General features: G+C 49.7%; 1 protein-coding gene across 5 annotated transcripts in view; it reads right to left on the reverse strand.

Moving 5' to 3' along the window:
- The window catches only part of LOC137528643 (connector enhancer of kinase suppressor of ras 2-like), a 563,792-nt gene that overhangs the window by 184,070 nt on the left and 355,454 nt on the right, over positions 1–24,268 (reverse strand). The gene's annotated exons all lie outside the window — the stretch shown is intronic.

The raw sequence follows: 24,268 nt of genomic DNA on the forward strand, positions 1-24,268 counted from the left end.
CACTATACACACTGCCCCTCAGATGCACGCTACATATCAACCAGCACACTATACACACTGCCCCTCAGATGCACGCTACTCATCAACCTGCACGCTATACACACTGCTCCTCAGATGCACGCTACTCAACAACCAGCACGCTATACACACTGCCCCTCAGATGCACGCTACTCATCAACCTGCACACTATACACACTGCCCCTCAGATGCACGCTACTCATCAACCTGCACGCTATACACACTGCCCCTCAGATGCACGCTACTCATCAACCTGCACGCTATACACACTGCCCCTCAGATGCACGCTACTCATCAACCTGCACGCTATACACACTGCCCCTCAGATGCACGCTACTCATTAACCTGCACGCTATACACACTGGCCCTCAGATGCACGCTACCCATCAACCTGCACGCTATACACACTGCCCCTCAGATGCATGCTACCCATCAACCTGCAAGCTATACACACTGCCCCTCAGATGCACGCTACCCATCAACCTGCACGCTATACACACTGCCCCTCAGATGCTACCCATCAACCTGCACGCTATACACACTGCCCCTCAGATGCACGCTACTCATCACCCTGCACGCTTTACATAATACACACTGCCCCTCAGATGCACGCTACTCATCAACCTGCACACTATACATAATACACAATGCCCCTCAGATGCACACTACCCATCAACCTGTACGCAATACACAATGCCCCTCAGATGCACACTACCCATCAACATGCACGCTATACACACTGCCCCTCAGATGCACGCTACCCATCAACCTGCACGCTATACACACTGCCCCTCAGATGCACACTACCCATCAACCTGCATGCTATACACACTGCCCCTCAGATGCACGCTACCCATCACCATGCACGCTATACACACTGCCCCTCAGATGCACGCTACTCATCAACCTGCACGCTATACACACTGCCCCTCAGATGCACGCTACTCATCAACCTGCACGCTATACACACTGCCCCTCAGATGCACGCTACTCATCAACCTGCACGCTATACACACTGCCCCTCAGATGCACGCTACTCATCAACCTGCACGCTATACACACTGCCCCTCAGATGCACGCTACCCATCAACCTGCACGCTATACACACTGCCCCTCAGATGCACACTACTCATCAACCTGCACGCTATACACACTGCCCCTCAGATGCACGCTACTCATCAACCTGCACGCTATACACACTGCCCCTCAGATGCACGCTACTCATCAACCTGCACGCTATACACACTGCCCCTCAGATGCACGCTACTCATCAACCAGCACACTATACACACTGCCCCTTAGATGCACGCTACTCATCAACCTGCACGCTATACACACTGCCCATCAGATGCACGCTACTCATCAACCTGCACGCTATACACACTGCCCCTCAGATGCACACTACTCATCAACCTGCACGCTATACACACTGCCCCTCAGATGCACGCTACTCATCAACCAGTACACTATACACACTGCCCCTCAGATGCACGCTACTCATCAACCTGCACGCTATACACACTGCCCCTCAGATGCACGCTACTCAACAACCTGCACGCTATACACACTGCCCCTCAGATGCACGCTACTTATCAACCTGCACGCTATACACACTGCCCCTCAGATGCACGCTACTCATAAACCTGCACGCTATACACACTGCCCCTCAGATGCACGCTACTCATTTACCTGCACGCTATACACAGTGCCCCTCAGATGCACGCTACCCATCAATCTGCACGCTATACACACTGCCCCTCAGATGCACGCTATCCATCAACCTGCACGCTATACGCAATACCCCTCAGATACCCGCTACCCATCAACCTGCACGCTATACACACTGCCCCTCAGATGCACGCTACTCATTTACCTGCACGCTATACACACTGCCCCTCAGATGCACGCTACTCATTTACCTGCACGCTATACACAGTGCCCCTCAGATGCACGCTACTCATCACCCTGCACGCTATATGCAATACTCCTCAGATACCCGCTACCCATCAACCTGCATGCTATACGCAAAACACAATACCCCTCAGATGCACATTACCCATCAACCTGCATGCTATACACACTGCCCCTCAGATGCACACTACTCATCAACCTGCACGCTATACACACTGCCCCTCAGATGCACACTACCCATCAACCTGCACGCTATACACACTGCCCCTCAGATGCACGCTACTCATCAACCTGCACGCTATACACACTGCCCCTCAGATGCACACTACTCATCAACCTGCACGCTATTCACACTGCCCCTCAGATGCACACTACTCATCAACCTGCACGCTATTCACACTGCCCCTCAGATGCACACTACTCATCAACCTGCACGCTATACACACTGCCCCTCAGATGCACGCTACTCATCAACCTGCACGCTATACACACTGCCCCTCAGATGCACGCTACTCATCAACCTGCACACTATACACACTGCCCCTTAAGATGCACGCTACTCATCAACCAGCATACTATACACACTGCCCCTCAGATGCACGCTACTCATCAACCTGCACGCTATACACACTGCCCATCAGATGCACGCTACTCATCAACCTGCACGCTATACACACTGCCCCTCAGATGCACACTACTCCTCAACCTGCACGCTATACACACTGCCCCTCAGATGCACACTACTCATCAACCTGCACACTATACACACTGCCCCTCAGATACACACTACTCATCAACCTGCACACTATACACACTGCCCCTCAGATGCACGCTACCCATCACCCTGCACGCTATACACACTGCCCCTCAGATGCACGCTACTCATCAACCTGCACGCTATACACACTGCCCTTCAGATGCACGCTACTCGTCAACCTGCACGCTATACACAGTGCCCATCAGATGCACGCTACTCATCAACCTGCACGCTATACACACTGCCCCTCAGATGCACACTACTCATCAACCTGCACACTATACACACTGACCCTCAGATACACACTACTCATCAACCTGCACACTATACACACTGCCCCTCAGATGCACGCTACCCATCACCCTGCACGCTATACACACTGCCCCTCAGATGCACGCTACTCATCAACCTGCACGCTATACACACTGCCCTTCAGATGCACGCTACTCGTCAACCTGCACGCTATACACAGTGCCCATCAGATGCACGCTACTCATCAACCTGCACGCTATACACACTGCCCCTCAGATGCACACTACTCATCAACCTGCACACTATACACACTGACCCTCAGATACACACTACTCATCAACCTGCACACTATACACACTGCCCCTCAGATGCACGCTACTCATCAACCAGCACACTATACACACTGCCCCTCAGATGCACGCTACTCATCAACCTGCACGCTATACACACTGCCCCTCAGATGCACGCTACTCATCAACCTGCACGCTATACACACTGCCCCTCAGATGCACGCTACTCATCAACCTGCACACTATACACACTGCCCCTCAGATACACACTACTCATCAACCTGCACACTATACACACTGCCTCTCAGATGCACGCTACTCATCAACCAGCACACTATACACACTGCCCCTCAGATGCACGCTACTCATCAACCTGCACGCTATACACACTGCCCCTCAGATGCACGCTACTCAACAACCTGCACGCTATACACACTGCCCCTCAGATGCACGCTACTCATCAACCTGCACGCTATACACACTGCCCCTCAGATTCACGCTACTCATCAACCTGCACACTATACACACTGCCCCTCAGATACACACTACTCATCAACCTGCACGCTATACACACTGGCCCTCAGATGCACGCTACCCATCAACCTGCACGCTATACACACTGCCCCTCAGATGCATGCTACCCATCAACCTGCAAGCTATACACACTGCCCCTCAGATGCACGCTACCCATTAACCTGCACGCTATACACACTGCCCCTCAGATGCTACCCATCAACCTGCACGCTATACACACTGCCCCTCAGATGCACGCTACTCATCACCCTGCACGCTTTACATAATACACACTGCCCCTCAGATGCACGCTACTCATCAACCTGCACACTATACATAATACACAATGCCCCTCAGATGCACACTACCCATCAACCTGTACGCAATACACAATGCCCCTCAGATGCACACTACCCATCAACCTGCACGCTATACACACTGCCCCTCAGATGCACGCTACCCATCAACCTGCACGCTATACACACTGCCCCTCAGATGCACACTACCCATCAACCTGCATGCTATACACACTGCCCCTCAGATGCACGCTACCCATCACCATGCACGCTATACACACTGCCCCTCAGATGCACGCTACTCATCAACCTGCACGCTATACACACTGCCCCTCAGATGCACGCTACTCATCAACCTGCACGCTATACACACTGCCCCTCAGATGCACGCTACTCATCAACCTGCACACTATACACACTGCCCCTCAGATGCACGCTACCCATCAACCTGCACGCTATACACACTGCCCCTCAGATGCACACTACTCATCAACCTGCACGCTATACACACTGCCCCTCAGATGCACGCTACTCATCAACCTGCACGCTATACACACTGCCCCTCAGATGCACGCTACTCATCAACCTGCACGCTATACACACTGCCCCTCAGATGCACGCTACTCATCAACCAGCACACTATACACACTGCCCCTCAGATGCACGCTACTCATCAACCTGCACGCTATACACACTGCCCATCAGATGCACGCTACTCATCAACCTGCACGCTATACACACTGCCCCTCAGATGCACGCTACTCATCAACCTGCACGCTATACACACTGCCCCTCAGATGCACGCTACTCATCAACCAGTACACTATACACACTGCCCCTCAGATGCACGCTACTCATCAACCTGCACGCTATACACACTGCCCCTCAGATGCACGCTACTCAACAACCTGCACGCTATACACACTGCCCCTCAGATGCACGCTACTTATCAACCTGCACGCTATACACACTGCCCCTCAGATGCACGCTACTCATCAACCTGCACGCTATACACACTGCCCCTCAGATGCACGCTACTCATTTACCTGCACGCTATACACAGTGCCCCTCAGATGCATGCTACCCATCAATCTGCACGCTATACACACTGCCCCTCAGATGCACGCTATCCATCAACCTGCACGCTATACGCAATACCCCTCAGATACCCGCTACCCATCAACCTGCACGCTATACACACTGCCCCTCAGATGCACGCTACTCATTTACCTGCACACTATACACACTGCCCCTCAGATGCACGCTACTCATCAACCAGCACACTATAAACACTGCCCCTCAGATGCACGCTACTCATCAACCTGCACGCTATACACACTGCCCCTCAGATGCACGCTACTCAACAACCTGCACGCTATACACACTGCCCCTCAGATGCACGCTACTCATCAACCTGCACGCTATACACACTGCCCCTCAGATGCACGCTACTCATCAACCTGCACGCTATACACACTGCCCCTCAGATGCACGCTACTCATCAACCTGCACACTATACACACTGCCCCTCAGATACACACTACTCATCAACCTGCACACTATACACACTGCCCCTCAGATGCACGCTACTCATCAACCAGCACACTATACACACTGCCCCTCAGATGCACGCTACTCATCAACCTGCACGCTATACACACTGCCCCTCAGATGCACGCTACTCAACAACCTGCACGCTATACACACTGCCCCTCAGATGCACGCTACTCATCAACCTGCACGCTATACACACTGCCCCTCAGATTCACGCTACTCATCAACCTGCACACTATACACACTGCCCCTCAGATACACACTACTCATCAACCTGCACACTATACACACTGCCCCTCAGATGCACGCTACATATCAACCAGCACACTATACACACTGCCCCTCAGATGCACGCTACTCATCAACCTGCACGCTATACACACTGCTCCTCAGATGCACGCTACTCAACAACCTGCACGCTATACACACTGCCCCTCAGATGCACGCTACTCATCAACCTGCACGCTATACACACTGCCCCTCAGATGCACGCTACTCATCAACCTGCACGCTATACACACTGCCCCTCAGATGCACGCTACTCATCAACCTGCACGCTATACACACTGCCCCTCAGATGCACGCTACTCATCAACCTGCACGCTATACACACTGCCCCTCAGATGCACGCTACTCATTAACCTGCACGCTATACACACTGGCCCTCAGATGCACGCTACCCATCAACCTGCACGCTATACACACTGCCCCTCAGATGCATGCTACCCATCAACCTGCAAGCTATACACACTGCCCCTCAGATGCACGCTACCCATCAACCTGCACGCTATACACACTGCCCCTCAGATGCTACCCATCAACCTGCACGCTATACACACTGCCCCTCAGATGCACGCTACTCATCACCCTGCACGCTTTACATAATACACACTGCCCCTCAGATGCACGCTACTCATCAACCTGCACACTATACATAATACACAATGCCCCTCAGATGCACACTACCCATCAACCTGTACGCAATACACAATGCCCCTCAGATGCACACTACCCATCAACCTGCACGCTATACACACTGCCCCTCAGATGCACGCTACCCATCAACCTGCACGCTATACACACTGCCCCTCAGATGCACACTACCCATCAACCTGCATGCTATACACACTGCCCCTCAGATGCACGCTACCCATCACCATGCACGCTATACACACTGCCCATCAGATGCACGCTACTCATCAACCTGCACGCTATACACACTGCCCCTCAGATGCACGCTACTCATCAACCTGCACGCTATACACACTGCCCCTCAGATGCACGCTACTCATCAACCTGCACGCTATACACACTGCCCCTCAGATGCACGCTACTCATCAACCTGCACGCTATACACACTGCCCCTCAGATGCACGCTACCCATCAACCTGCACGCTATACACACTGCCCCTCAGATGCACACTACTCATCAACCTGCACGCTATACACACTGCCCCTCAGATGCACGCTACTCATCAACCTGCACGCTATACACACTGCCCCTCAGATGCACGCTACTCATCAACCTGCACGCTATACACACTGCCCCTCAGATGCACGCTACTCATCAACCAGCACACTATACACACTGCCCCTCAGATGCACGCTACTCATCAACCTGCACGCTATACACACTGCCCAATCAGATGCACGCTACTCATCAACCTGCACGCTATACACACTGCCCCTCAGATGCACGCTACTTATCAACCTGCACGCTATACACACTGCCCCTCAGATGCACGCTACTCATCAACCTGCACGCTATACACACTGCCCCTCAGATGCACGCTACTCATTTACCTGCACGCTATACACAGTGCCCCTCAGATGCACGCTACCCATCAATCTGCACGCTATACACACTGCCCCTCAGATGCACGCTATCCATCAACCTGCACGCTATACGCAATACCCCTCAGATACCCGCTACCCATCAACCTGCACGCTATACACACTGCCCCTCAAATGCACGCTACTCATTTACCTGCACGCTATACACACTGCCCCTCAGATGCACGCTACTCATTTACCTGCACGCTATACACAGTGCCCCTCAGATGCACGCTACTCATCACCCTGCACGCTATATGCAATACTCCTCAGATACCCGCTACCCATCAACCTGCATGCAATACGCAAAACACAATACCCCTCAGATGCACATTACCCATCAACCTGCATGCTATACACACTGCCCCTCAGATGCACACTACTCATCAACCTGCACGCTATACACACTGCCCCTCAGATGCACACTACCCATCAACCTGCACGCTATACACACTGCCCCTCAGATGCACGCTACTCATCAACCTGCACGCTATACACACTGCCCCTCAGATGCACGCTACTCATCAACCTGCACGCTATTCACACTGCCTCTCAGATGCACACTACTCATCAACCTGCACGCTATACACACTGCCCCTCAGATGCACATTACCCATCAACCTGCATGCTATACACACTGCCCCTCAGTTGCACACTACTCATCAACCTGCACGCTATACACACTGCCCCTCAGATGCACACTACTCATCAACCTGCACGCTATTCACACTGCCCCTCAGATGCACACTACTCATCAACCTGCACGCTATACACACTGCCCCTCAGATGCACGCTACTCATCAACCTGCACGCTATACACACTGCCCCTCAGATGCACGCTACTCATCAACCTGCACACTATACACACTGCCCCTTAAGATGCACGCTACTCATCAACCAGCATACTATACACACTGCCCCTCAGATGCACGCTACTCATCAACCTGCACGCTATACACACTGCCCATCAGATGCACGCTACTCATCAACCTGCACGCTATACACACTGCCCCTCAGATGCACACTACTCCTCAACCTGCACGCTATACACACTGCCCCTCAGATGCACACTACTCATCAACCTGCACACTATACACACTGCCCCTCAGATACACACTACTCATCAACCTGCACACTATACACACTGCCCCTCAGATGCACGCTACCCATCACCCTGCACGCTATACACACTGCCCCTCAGATGCACGCTACTCATCAACCTGCACGCTATACACACTGCCCTTCAGATGCACGCTACTCGTCAACCTGCACGCTATACACAGTGCCCATCAGATGCACGCTACTCATCAACTTGCACGCTATACACACTGCCCCTCAGATGCACACTACTCATCACTACTCATCACACTACTCATCAACATGCACGCTATACACACTGCCCCTCAGATGCACACTACTCATCACACTATACACACTGACCCTCAGATACACGCTACTCATCAACCTGCACGCTATACACACTGCCCCTCAGATGCACGCTACTCATCAACCTGCACGCTATACACACTGCCCCTCAGATGCACGCTACTCATCAACCTGCACGCTATACACACTGCCCCTCAGATGCACGCTACTCATTAACCTGCACGCTATACACACTGGCCCTCAGATGCACGCTACCCATCAACCTGCACGCTATACACACTGCCCCTCAGATGCATGCTACCCATCAACCTGCAAGCTATACACACTGCCCCTCAGATGCACGCTACCCATCAACCTGCACGCTATACACACTGCCCCTCAGATGCTACCCATCAACCTGCACGCTATACACACTGCCCCTCAGATGCACGCTACTCATCACCCTGCACGCTTTACATAATACACACTGCCCCTCAGATGCACGCTACTCATCAACCTGCACACTATACATAATACACAATGCCCCTCAGATGCACACTACCCATCAACCTGTACGCAATACACAATGCCCCTCAGATGCACACTACCCATCAACCTGCACGCTATACACACTGCCCCTCAGATGCACGCTACCCATCAACCTGCACGCTATACACACTGCCCCTCAGATGCACACTACCCATCAACCTGCATGCTATACACACTGCCCCTCAGATGCACGCTACCCATCACCATGCACGCTATACACACTGCCCCTCAGATGCACGCTACTCATCAACCTGCACGCTATACACACTGCCCCTCAGATGCACGCTACTCATCAACCTGCACGCTATACACACTGCCCCTCAGATGCACGCTACTCATCAACCTGCACGCTATACACACTGCCCCTCAGATGCACGCTACTCATCAACCTGCACGCTATACACACTGCCCCTCAGATGCACGCTACCCATCAACCTGCACGCTATACACACTGCCCCTCAGATGCACACTACTCATCAACCTGCACGCTATACACACTGCCCCTCAGATGCACGCTACTCATCAACCTGCACGCTATACACACTGCCCCTCAGATGCACGCTACTCATCAACCTGCACGCTATACACACTGCCCCTCAGATGCACGCTACTCATCAACCAGCACACTATACACACTGCCCCTCAGATGCACGCTACTCATCAACCTGCACGCTATACACACTGCCCATCAGATGCACGCTACTCATCAACCTGCACGCTATACACACTGCCCCTCAGATGCACACTACTCATCAACCTGCACGCTATACACACTGCCCCTCAGATGCACGCTACTCATCAACCAGTACACTATACACACTGCCCCTCAGATGCACGCTACTCATCAACCTGCACGCTATACACACTGCCCCTCAGATGCACGCTACTCAACAACCTGCACGCTATACACACTGCCCCTCAGATGCACGCTACTTATCAACCTGCACGCTATACACACTGCCCCTCAGATGCACGCTACTCATCAACCTGCACGCTATACACACTGCCCCTCAGATGCACGCTACTCATTTACCTGCACGCTATACACAGTGCCCCTCAGATGCACGCTACCCATCAATCTGCACGCTATACACACTGCCCCTCAGATGCACGCTATCCATCAACCTGCACGCTATACGCAATACCCCTCAGATACCCGCTACCCATCAACCTGCACGCTATACACACTGCCCCTCAGATGCACGCTACTCATTTACCTGCACGCTATACACACTGCCCCTCAGATGCACGCTACTCATTTACCTGCACGCTATACACAGTGCCCCTCAGATGCACGCTACTCATCACCCTGCACGCTATATGCAATACTCCTCAGATACCCGCTACCCATCAACCTGCATGCTATACGCAAAACACAATACCCCTCAGATGCACATTACCCATCAACCTGCATGCTATACACACTGCCCCTCAGATGCACACTACTCATCAACCTGCACGCTATACACACTGCCCCTCAGATGCACACTACCCATCAACCTGCACGCTATACACACTGCCCCTCAGATGCACGCTACTCATCAACCTGCACGCTATACACACTGCCCCTCAGATGCACGCTACTCATCAACCTGCACGCTATTCACACTGCCTCTCAGATGCACACTACTCATCAACCTGCACGCTATACACACTGCCCCTCAGATGCACATTACCCATCAACCTGCATGCTATACACACTGCCCCTCAGATGCACACTACTCATCAACCTGCACGCTATACACACTGCCCCTCAGATGCACACTACTCATCAACCTGCACGCTATTCACACTGCCCCTCAGATGCACACTACTCATCAACCTGCACGCTATACACACTGCCCCTCAGATGCACGCTACTCATCAACCTGCACGCTATACACACTGCCCCTCAGATGCACGCTACTCATCAACCTGCACACTATACACACTGCCCCTTAAGATGCACGCTACTCATCAACCAGCATACTATACACACTGCCCCTCAGATGCACGCTACTCATCAACCTGCACGCTATACACACTGCCCATCAGATGCACGCTACTCATCAACCTGCACGCTATACACACTGCCCCTCAGATGCACACTACTCCTCAACCTGCACGCTATACACACTGCCCCTCAGATGCACACTACTCATCAACCTGCACACTATACACACTGCCCCTCAGATACACACTACTCATCAACCTGCACACTATACACACTGCCCCTCAGATGCACGCTACCCATCACCCTGCACGCTATACACACTGCCCCTCAGATGCATGCTACTCATCAACCTGCACGCTATACACACTGCCCCTCAGATGCATGCTACTCATCAACCTGCACGCTATACACACTGCCCCTCAGATGCACGCTACTCATCAACCTGCACGCTATACACACTGCCCCTCAGATGCATGCTACCCATCAACCTGCACGCTATACACACTGCCCCTCAGATGCACGCTACTCATCAACCTGCACGCTATACACACTGCCCATCAGATGCACGCTACCCATGTATATACACTCTGCATGCAGAACACTCCACCTATCAGCTCGCTTCCCATCACAATGCACACTATATGCAAATCAATCAGCAACAAGATTCATGTGACAAATATGAAAATGTGATTATCGCACAATTAGGCAGCCATAAAAATCCTCACAACACATTCTTCCCCGTCTCAGAATAACGTGTTACTTGTGACCCAGATACAGGGAACGTGGCAGACGGGAGGCTTAAAGGCAAATCACACAACGAGCAAGAGGTAGCTTATGTACAGGAGCAGCAACATCGCTGGAGGAGGAAAATCCTGGAGAAATATGGGGGCTGCCATATCTGACCTCCTTTTAGAAAAATGACAATCTGCCTCCAATATGGCTGTCACTAACCTAGAGCCAGTATGCAGATCAGATGATACCCCGCTGGCTGCGTGCTTGTTCCAGGTCTGACTCTGCTGGCTGCGTGCTTGCTCCAGGTCTGACTCTGCTGGCTGCGTGCTTGCTCCAGGTGTGACTCTGCTGGCTGCGTGCTTGCTCCAGGTCTGACTCTGCTGGCTGCGTGCTTGCTCCAGGTCTGACTCTGCTGGCTGCGTGCTTGCTCCAGGTCTGACTCTGCTGGCTGCATGCTTGCTCCAGGTCTGACTCTGCTGGCTGCGTGCTTGCTCCAGGTCTGACTCTGCTGGCTGCGTGCTTGCTCCAGGTCTGACTCTGCTGGCTGCGTGCTTGCTCCAGGTCTGACTCTGCTGGCTGCGTGCTTGCTCCAGGTCTGACTCTGCTGGCTGCGTGCTTGCTCCAGGTCTGACTCTGCTGGCTGCGTGCTTGCTCCAGGTCTGACTCTGCTGGCTGCGTGCTTGCTCCAGGTCTGACTCTGCTGGCTGCGTGCTTGCTCCAGGTCTGACTCTGCTGGCTGCATGCTTGCTCCAGGTCTGACTCCGCTGGCTGCGTGCCTGCTCCAGGTGTGACTCCGCTGGCTGCGTGCCTGTTCCAGGTGTGACTCCGCTGGCTGCGTGCCTGTTCCAGGTGTGACTCCGCTGGCTGCGTGCCTGTTCCAGGTGTGGCTCCGCTGGCTGCGTGCCTGTTCCAGGTGTGGCTCAGCTGGCTGCGTGCCTATTCCAGGTGTGACTCCGCTGGCTGCGTGCCTGCTCCAGGTGTGACTCCGCTGGCTGCGTGCTTGCTCCAGGTGTGACTCCGCTGACTGCGTGCTTGTTCCAGGTGTGACTCCGCTGGCTGCGTACTTGTTCCAGGTGTGACTCCGCTGGTTGTGTGCTTGTTCCAGGTGTGACTCCGCTGGCTGCGTGCTTGTTCCAGGTGTGACTTCGTTGGCTGCGTGCTTGTTCCAGGTGTGACTCCGCTGGCTGCATGCTTGCTCCAGGTGTGACTCCGCTGGCTGCATGCTTGCTCCAGGTGCGACGCCGCTGGCTGCATGTTTGCTCCAGGTGCGACGCCGCTGGCTGCATGCTTGCTCCAGGTGCGACTCTGCTGGCTGCATGCTTGCTCCAGGTGTGACTCCGCTGGCTGCATGCTTGCTCCAGGTGCGACTCTGCTGGCTGCATGCTTGCTCTAGATGTGACTCTACTGGCTGCGTGCTTGTTCCAGGTGTGGCTCCGCTGGCTGCATGCTTGTTTGTGGTGCAAATCCACTTGCTGCATGCTTTTCATAGCATCTGGCATGCCCCCTAGATCGGGGTCTATATTGCCCTGGGCAGCTCACCAGAGGAGTCCATGATGGAGAAGGGGGACCCCTGGTATTTATATCAGCAGATATGTAAATCTGGAAACTCAGTAACACAGAGACCTCCCCCCCCCCGATGTCCTGAGACATATCAGAAACCACTAGCTGACTGAACCTAACGCCTACACCACACACAGCTATCAGTTCTGGGTGGGGCGACCCTTTAGCATACCTCCCAACTTTTTGAGCCAATAAAGAGGGACACACACGCCCCTGTCATACCTCTAACCCCGCCCCCACCACACCCCTCGCCATGCATATTACAAAGAAGTTAGAAGCTAAAGATGTTGTTTTATTATTCAAACCACCCTGGTTTCTTCTATCACTATAAGTTTTCCTTCATTTTAACTTTTAAAAATGAGACATATTAATTGAAAGGATGGAAATAAAGTCTCTAGTCAATTATATTTAGTAGAAAAACACATATGTTAAGACAGAACTGTACATCAGTCCTGAAAGAGGGACAGATGAGCTAAGAGGGATGGTGTGATTTAAATCGTCATTTACGAAATTCGTCAAATTTAAAAAAAACATGTAAACACATACAAATAAGATGCATGTTTTTTCCAGAGTAAAATGAGCCATAAATGACTTTTCTCCTATGTTGCTGTCACTTACAGAAGGTAGTGGAAATCTGACATTACCGACAGCTTTTGGACTAGCCCATCTCCTCATCGGGGATTCTCAGGGTTTTGTTTATTTTCAAAAGCACTCAGTGAATGGCAGTATTTCCGTCCAACTGCCAAAAAAGTGTGCAGCGAGCTGGTAAGCCGGCCAACAACAATGTATAAATCATTTTCAGGGAATGTCTTTGCAAAGAATAAGAGCCTTGCTGAGACTCCCCCATGAAGAGATGGACTAGTCCAAAATCTGTCGGCTCTGTCAGATTTCTACTCCCTACTGTAAGTTACACCAACATAGGAGAAAAGTAATTTATGGCTCATTTTATTCTGGAAGAAAACAACTTCATTGGTACATATGTTTTTTTTCACTATTAAACCATTTGTACATATGTTTCCGCGTATTTTAGATTATATAATTTTTCACGATAGTGGTCCTTTCATTCCCAAAGAGGGACTGTCCTTCTGAAAGAGGGATAACTGGGAACTTTGCCTTTTAGTAGAACAATGGAAGACGCAGAGTTCCACGACGAGAATCCTCCTGACATTGAAAAAAACGAGGAACAGACATGGCGGAGAACGTGGAGGCCTCGGAGGGGCTTAGGGGATCCATCACCTCCGCCATACACAGGAAATCAATCCCAGCCGGGCGATCAGCGATTTCCCAGATACACGAGGTGAATTATCACGTTTAATAACGTTCTCAGCGCCAGCTTACAGAGCGGAGCCTCCACCGCAGCGCTCCGCCGACACACAAATAATGGCGGTATCTCCACGCCGCAACTGTAATTATAAAGACGCTTTATGTCCTCTTATAGATGGCGGGGAGTCAGGAATTAAAGTGTTTCGTGGTTTTAATTAAAGACGAACAAATATTTATTCTTCTGTAACCTACAATCGCCAAAATGGCTGGAAAGAGGCGGTAGATGAATCCGGGCCCATCCAGGGTCCTTTTCCACTGCAAAATGCTTTTTGACCTATTTTGAGGTGCGTGTTTTGTGCGTTTGCGTTTTTCTGATTGGCAAGTGTTGTCTTGATTCTTGAAAATAGATACTAAGGGTTAAATCAATGCAAAACACATTTGTATGCATTTTGCATGCGTTCCTATCCTTTACATTGAAGCGCAAAACGCATCCTAATCGCGCAGACATGGTTTCTTTTTTTAATTTTCATTTAATTGGAACGCAGCAGTGGAGAAGCAACCCCCCCCCCCCCCCCACACACACACACACAGATTCTTATTTTAAACAGGCTGCACTTAAGAATCGGCAAATACATGCGTTTTACGATAGTGCCCTAATCGCAAAACCCTATCAAAATCGCTATCGTTTTGCAAAGAGATTTTACCGCAAAATGGTATAGGAAAGCGATTTTGTTTGGCAATTCTTTAACATTGAAACAATCGCTGGCGGTCGCTACAGTGAGATCACCGCCAGACACTTTACGATGCAATTTTCAAACTGCCAGCGATGCAGAAATAATGCAGAAAACGCTCCAGTGTGATTGGGCATTAAGAAGCCAATACAAAGCAATGTTCACACAGCAACGACCCCTGATTGGCTGCAGAAATATTCCTCCATTCATAACCTACATTTTTCAATACTTCCGTTCCCCAACATGTGGACCCGCCCCTTTTTACCGCTATAAGGGCGGGATCACACTTGGGACTGCGGGAATAGCAGATGATTCCCCGCAAGCGTTTTTCTCTCTCTCACTGTTGAAAATGGAAAGCAGCAAAATGGCTACTTTCTTTTTGTATTTGAAGGTAATTAAAGCGGACCTGAACTCAGAACTTCCTTTCTGCTATACGAGATAAGCAACAGAATAATAACCTTTAAAGTTACAACTCATAGAACTCCTACAATAAACCTGCAGAGTGGTTACGTACTGGAATTCCTGGGAACACAGAAAGAGTTAATCTCCTGCATTTACATATTAGCTCAGAATTTGTTGTCAAAGTCTGCAGTCAGCTGACAGCTTAAAGTACACTGACTTATTACTTGCCGAGAAGAAACAATTAGACAGATTCTTCTCTATAAACACACAGGGTGGATTTCTCTGGTTTCCTTTTCTCTCGGGTTCGTTTTAATACTACCGTCTGAGGCCAGGTGCACACATAGCAGAAACGCTTGCGGGGCGGGAAACGCTGCGTTTTATGCAGCAAAGTTAGTCTATGGGACGCAGAAGGACCAGCGTTGCTCCTGCGATTTACAGTAAGCGTTCTGCAGACGCTGGTAGTGTTGCATAATATGCAGGCTGGCTGCCAAAGCGCACATAATGAAAGTCTATGGTAACACATATGCGTTTTTAATTAAAAAGTAAAGATTTTTGATTAAAAAAGTAAAGATCTCTAATGTATTTCCGCTTCCTGTTGTCTTCCTATTGATTTGCATATATGTAAATGTAAAAACACATACGCATCTGAACGCACTCAAAACGCTTGAAAAATGTACCTGCATGAAAAAAACGCAAAACGTAAATACACCAAAAACACATTACACTAAACGCAAACGCACCTGCGGAAGACACTGAATTATCACGCTGTGTCTTATGTGAACCTAGCCTAAGGGCCAAATGAGTACTAAATTGGTGTATCTGAAAATCCATACATAGTTTTTAATCTAGAGGCAAACGTCTAATTAATGTTTGTATCCATGTGGCATCTAGCTATTTAAAAAGGTACCTGAAGCGTCCCCCTTGTACCTCTTGTGTCTCCCTGTGTCCTCCTCTGTCCCTCTTGTGTCCTCCGGTTTCTCCTATGTGTCCTCCTCTATGCCCCTTTGTGTCCCCCTGTGTTCTCCTCTGCATGGGCACAGTACAGGGAGCTCCCGACACTGCGGCGGGTTGGAGGTTGGTATTGGCAGCGTTCACAAGTCAGGAACTCCCTGCATTTGGACTATAAGACGCAGTGACCCTCCCCCCCCCCCCCCCACCCCACTTTTGAGGGAGAAAAAGTGAGACTTATAGTCCAAAAAATACAGTATGTAACTTTTTTTTTTTGTAACCCTACTGTCTAGCTGCGGACACATAGGTACTTGATTGTTGCGGGTGCACATGATTACTTCATTTTAGAAAATGACAACAGTACTTCACTTATGTATCCTGGGGCACAAAAACTGCTTAATTCTAGTATCCGGGGGAACACTTGTCAACTGTCCACTTGAAATAGGGGTTGCATGGAGTAAATCAACAGTCTTCTGGTAGCACCGATGCCTTATCCCACCACATTTATCATGTAACCAAAGTGAAATTGAGCCTCTGCCCTTGAGAATTGCTTTAGGCAATGCTTAGCAGAACTCATGGAGAAGCATGTGATCAGTGTGATCAGCTGACAGATTTGCAAGGTTCTGATTTGCTGGGATGACTCCCATGATCATGACCAGCAAATCAGAACCTTATAAATCTATCAGCTGATTAAACTGATAAGGTTCTGGTTTGCTGGTCATGATCATGTGTTAAAGTAAATCTCAAGCAATTTTAACCACTTTCCCTCCCCCGGGACAAGTAACTACGTCCCTGCAAATTGCTACGACTCCGTGCAGGGACATAGCTACTACGTTCCCCCCCCCCCCCCCCCCACACACACACACACACACACACACACGCACACGCTTTCCAGCATACTCCCTCCACCCTTTACCTTACAAATCTATCAACTGAGCAAACTGATCACATGCTTCTCCATGAGTTCTAAGAATTGCCATCCCTACTGCTCACTCCTCTCAGTTGAGTATTATGGCGACACCCTGCAAATAGGTATTTGATCTATTAAACATCAGTCAGTAAAAAAAAACTTTAATAAGTAAAAGAATAAATAAATAAAACCGTCCAATCTAAAAAATTAAAGAGCATAGGTTTAAGGATCCAGCCGACAGAGGCCGATTTCATGCGCAGCGTGCGCCGGCGGGGCCCAGCCGATACTTCGCTTTTGACGTAGGCAGAATTTCGTCCCCCGAGGAAGCCTCCCCTGAAACGAATTTCATCAGTCTTCATTTAAATTTCATTCCTTTTGTAATACGCCTGTAACGGGAATCGTGACTGCGGCGTTGTCAGCAGATAAAGGGCAGTGCTGCGAAAGGCGGGAGCGAGATGAAGACGACATGAGTGCCTGCTAATCAGGGGAGCCCGCCGACGCGACTTGTGCACAGAGACACAGGAAAATAATTAAGGCGCACTTCAAAGAAAATTCCCCAGATGGGCCACACACTCGCCGAAGATTCTCGATTTGTGACAGCCCAGATTTTCCAGGAAATGAAAAAATATATATATCTGTTCGGCGTGGAGACATGAAAGTGGCCATTTTTACGGGCGAGGGTTTGGCGGCGTGTGCGGAGGGAATAATTATGGGGGGGGGGGGGGAAACAAGCTACCTCGGTGAGGAGGAAACAAGGCCGGCGTCGGCTGCATCTTCCGCTCGGCTGGATTTGCGCGGCGGAGCGGAACAGAATCCCGCTTGGCGGCGGAGTGTTAACAAGAATTATATCTGCCTTGTTTAAAACCTCGTAGATAATCTCACAGCCGGCGTGTCTGAACGAGAAACGTCTGACAATTAGGGTTTATTTGTTACAAAGCCTTAAAGGATACCTGAAGTGACATGTGACATGATGAGATAGACGTGTGTATGTACAGTGCCTAGCACACAAATAACTATACTGTGTTCTTTTTTTTCTTTCTCTGCCTCAAAGAGTTAAATATCAGGTATGCAAGTGGCTGACTCAGTTCTGACTGAGACAGGAAGTGACTACAGTGTGACCCTCACTGATAAGAAATTCCCCTTTTTATCTCTTTCTTGCTCTCAGAAGCCATTTTCTGCTAGGAAAGTGTTTTAAAGTTGAAATCTCTTATCAGTGAAGGTCACACTGTAGTTACTTCCTGTCTGAGGCAGGACTGAGTCAGCCACTTACATACTTGATATTTAACTCTTTCAGGCAGAGGAAGAAAAAAAGGAACACAGCCTAGTTATTTGTGTGTTATGCACTATACATACCCATGTCTATCTCATCATATCACATGTCACTTCAGGTATCCTTTAAAACGTCGATAGCGATTGGGCGCGGATGGTCCATCCCACCCGATTGCTGGAAGGGGAGGCAGTGATGTCACCATCCATCGCGGGCAAGAGGATCACAAACGATTGCTTTAGGCAGGGGAAACCCTCGATTGGACATATCGAGCTTTATCAGCCGAGTTTGTCTAAACCTTACAGAGGCACTCTAGTGACATATAGTAGAATGCAGTAAAGAGGCCCTGTAGTGACATAGAGTAGAATGTAGTAAAGAGGTCCTGTAGTGACATATAGTAGAATGCAGTAAAGAGGCCCTGTAGTGACATATAGTAGAATGCAGTAAAGAGGCCCTGTAGTGACATAGAGTAGAATGCAGTAAAGATGCCCTGTAGTGACATATAGTAGAATGCAGTAAAGAGGCCCTGTAGTGACATATAGTAGAATGCAGTAAAGATGCCCTGTAGTGATATATAGTAGAATGCAGTGAAGAGGCCCTGTAGTGACATATAGCAGAATGCAGTAAAGATGCCCTGTAGTGACATATAGTAGAATGCAGTAAAGAGGCCCTGTAGTGACATGTAGCAGAATGCAGTAAAGAGGCCCTGTAGTGACATGTAGCAGAATGCAGTAAAGAGGCCCTGTAGTGACATATAGTAAAATGCAGTAAATTATACAGGATTCCCACTTTCATGTGAATTATCCAGGTTTCAGTATCAGAAACACTTCCTATATCTACTACAGTGGGAGGCAAATGTTTGGGCAACCTTGGTAATCGTCATGATTTTCCTGTATAAATCGTTGGTTGTTATGATAAAAAATGTCAGTTAAATATATCGTATAGGAGACACACACAGTGATATTTGAGAAGTGAAATGAAGTTTATTGGATTTACAGAAAGTGTGCAATACTTGTTTAAACAAAATTAGGCAGGTGCATAAATTTGGGCACCACAAAAAAGAAATGAAATCAATATTTAGTAGATCCTCCTTTTTCAGAAATTACAGCCTCTAAATGCTTCCTGTAGGTTCCAATGAGAGTCTGGATTCTGGTTGAAGGTATTTTGGACCATTCCTCTTTACAAAGCATCTCTAGTTCATTCAGGTTTGATGGATTCCGAGCATAGACAGCTCTCTTTCTCTCTCACACCACAGATTTTCAATAATATTCTGGTCTGGGGACTGAGATGGCCATTCCAGAACGTTGTACTTGTTTCTCTGCATGAATGCCTTAGTGGATTTTGAGCAGTGTTTAGGGTCCTTGTCTTGTTGAAAGATCCAGCCCTGGCGCAGCTTCAGCTTTGTCACTGATTCCTGGACATTGGTCTCCAGAATCTGCTGATACTGAGTGGAATCCATGCGTCCCTCAACTTTGGCAAGATTCCCAGCCCCTGCACTGGCCACACAGCCCCACAGCATGATGGAACCACCACCATATTTTACTGTAGGTAGCAGGTGTTTTTCTTGAAATGCTGTGTTTTTTTTCCCTCCATGCATAATACTTCTTGTTATGCCCAAATAACTCAGTTTTAGTTTCATCAGTCCACAGCACCTTATTCCAAAATGAAGCTGGCTTGTCCAAATGTGCTTTAGCATATCTCAAGTGGCTCTGTTTGTGCTGTGGGTGGAGAAAAGGCTTCCTCTGCATACAGCATCTCCTTGTGTAAAAGGAAACATCCATATCCCTCTCAGTTTAGGTTCCTAGTTGCCTGGCTCTCCTGCTGATACTCTGCCTCTAATACTTGTGTAGGTATAGCCCCTGAACAAGTATGCAGCAGATCAGGTGTTTCTGACATTATTGTCAGATATGACAAGATGTTCTGCATGCTTGTTTCTGGTATGTGGTTCAGACACTACAGCAGCCAAATAGATCAGCAGGACTGCCAGGCAATTGGCATGGTTTAAGAGCAAATACATATGGCAGCCTCCATATATTTCTCACTTCAGGTTCTCTTTGAGCTTTATTAAGACCAATTCACGAAGTAAACAAACTTGAAAATTTGCTTTCTCATTCCTAGCTGTTAGAAGACAGAGCCAAAGGTCATAGTAGGGTGGCCACGGTCACACGGCGTTCAGTCTCAGCAAAGGATTCTGGGAGACTAATGGAATGCCAGATGCTGAGCAGCCGAGACCCCGCCAGCCGCTACCTCCGCTGTGACATCCTAGTGACCCCGATGTTGGCACTGGTCTCCCTGAGCTCTCTTGCGGTAAGTGGAAGGGGCTGAACACCACTCGATAATAGAAGCTTTTCAGAAAATATTGATCCAGCCTTGCTATAGCAAACCGCGGCGCACCAGCTTTCTCCACCCTGGAAATGGTGGCGGCTGGAAAGACGGTCGATGGCAGCCGAGTGGTGACACGCCAGCTAAATATGGATTTTTATGGCATGCAGGTCACCAACAATAACCCCCTCCCCACCACCGTGGCGGTGGTCTGCCAACGAGTAGGAAATCACTCATCGAGCCTCATTCATTAATGTTTACTAGAGAAAGAGAACACCGGACAACATAACTTTTGTTTACTTTGCAGTTTCCACCTCCCAACTGGGTCATATGAAAACACAGTGAGGGCCAGCGCACACCAAAAAGCACTAGTGTAATTCGAAAACACTCAGCGCTTTTTTGAAGTGATTCTCCTAGGCGATTCTAGGCATGTGCCTAGCGATTTTCTGAGCATGCCTAGCGATTTTTGGAGCGTTTTGGTGGAGCAATTTTTATTTTTTGTTACAGTAGAGCTGTAACTGAACAGCTTCTGTAACAAAATCGCTTGAAAAATCGTTCTGATTTTGCATTTTGTCTGAGCGATTTTCCACTTTCCTATACTGAACATTGAGGCTGTATTGCCTCAGAAATCAGCAGAAATGCTGCAGGACCCGTGTTTGCATTTAGGAGAAAATCACATCACTCTGGGGTGATCCAACCCATTCAAATGCATTAGCCAATCGCTTTACAAAGCGCTGGCGTTTTTTTAAAAGCGCTCAGAAGCACTCTTGGTGTGCATCAGCCATAAGGGTTGCAGGAGGAGGAAAGGACAGCCCTCATATGGACATCTCTAGAGATGCTCATTTATTGGGTAGGTCAAAGGGCAACCGCAAGATCTCCAAGGCATATTCTCAAAACCAGAGGTGTATCTACAGGGGTGCAGGTATGGCATATGCCATGGGCGCCTCATACTGGGGGAGCTGCTCCATAGCATCCTTGGCATTCTTCATATGGATTCTACTTTTTATCTTGGGGTTTCTGCTGCCTGGTTACATGATTTAGGGGACAAAGCTGTGGAATTTCTATTTGGGGATATGTACTGGCTGACCTAATGTCATACTTCAGGCCATACTTCACTTCAACTTAACCACTTAAGGTCCGAGGCAATTCTGCTGGATCTGTGCTGCGTGGGCTCTCCAGCCCACAGCACAGATCCTGTTACAGCCAGGGCGACCAGACTTCCCCGCCTTTTTCCCCACTAGGGGGATGTTATGCTGGGGGGTCTGATCGCCGCCGGCTACTTGTGATTAGCTCATCAAAGCCCCCCTCCGCAGCGATTTCCGCCCTCCCTCTCTTCACATACCTCCCCTCCTTCCCCTCGGCAGTGCAGGCCGGATATCCTTCCTGCGCTGCCTTTGATAGGCTTCAGCCTATCAGATGCCGGCGATCCCCGGCCAATCAGAGGCCGGGGATCGCCCCGATCTCCTTTACAACGCTGCTGCGCAGCAGCGCTTTATGATGTAAACAGCGGGGATTTCTTCCCCGCATGTTTACATTTCGCCTGCGAGCCGCGATCGGAGGCTCGCAGGCAGTTCACGGAGACACCTTTTCCATGTAAAACCACTAACGACCAGCCGCCGCCAATCGGCGTTAGGCGGTCGTTAAAGGGATACTGTAGGGGGGTCGGGGGAAAATGAGTTGAAGTTACCCGGGGCTTCTAATGGTCCCCCGCAGACATCCTGTGCCAGCGCAGCCACTCACCGATGCTCCGGCCCCGCCTCCAGTTCACTTCTGGAATTTCAGACTTTAAAGTCTGAAAACCACTGCGCCTGCACGCCCGTGTCCTCGCTCCCGCTGATGTCACCAGGAGCGTACTGCGCAGGCCCAGTATGGTCTGTGCCTGCGCCGTGCGCTCCTGGTCAGGGGGAGCGATGACACGGCAACGCAGGCACAGTGGTTTTCAGACTTTAAAGTCTATAATTCCAGAAGTGAACCGGAGGCGGGGCCGGAGCATCGGCGAGTGGCTGCGCGGGCACAGGATGTCTGCGGGGGACCATTAGAAGCCCCGGGTAACTTCAACTCATTTTCCCCCGACCCCTCTACAGTAAGTATCCCTTTAAGCAAAGAGACTCTGAAGTCTTATAAAATTCAGGTTTTTATTTTAAAAATCTCTTTACCATCAATGCCCTAACTAAAACGCTGCATCCCCTGAATTTTGAGAGACTTCAGTCTCTCTTTAATACAATTACTTCAAATAAAATTAGACCTTACTTTTTTTTAGATGGATCCGCGGGGCGGCTTTCAGTGTTAGCCATAGGCGTGGTTTTCCCTAGATACACCTCTGCTCAAAATCTTCGTGTTGATTGGTGAAAATCATAAGTACTGTATTTATTTGAGGCTTCTTTCACATTAGACAACGCGTGCAGGTGCCATTCTCCTACATGCGTTATATGCCTTGCGGCGTGTCGTCGGGAATCTGCGGTGCGACGCAATCAGCGGCGGTAGCTATCAATTAAACCCGACGGGAAAACGCAGACTCCCAGCGTTTCAATGCTCCCGGGTTAACGCAAAGAATTGCCTTTGCGTTGAAACGTAGGAAAAGGACCCTGGTGTGAAAGAGCCCTAATGGAACTAAATGCGTCAAACTCAAACTGTATCTATTCATACAGGCTTTTAAACTCAGGGTATGGTCTTAAAATTCCTTCCCATCTACTTCCTGTGAAAGACGAGACCCACCTCCTCACATGGTGCACATGGATTTATTTTTTAAATGTTTTTTTTTTTTTTTTACTATTATGTAGGGATGCTGGAAAATGCAGCCAGACCTGGTATTTTGGTTTTTTTAAGGTCACATTATTTTCTACATCGTCATCCAGTCAGTAG

This window comes from Hyperolius riggenbachi, chromosome 8 (genome assembly GCF_040937935.1).
Source record: "Hyperolius riggenbachi isolate aHypRig1 chromosome 8, aHypRig1.pri, whole genome shotgun sequence".
Lineage (NCBI taxonomy): Eukaryota > Metazoa > Chordata > Amphibia > Anura > Hyperoliidae > Hyperolius > Hyperolius riggenbachi.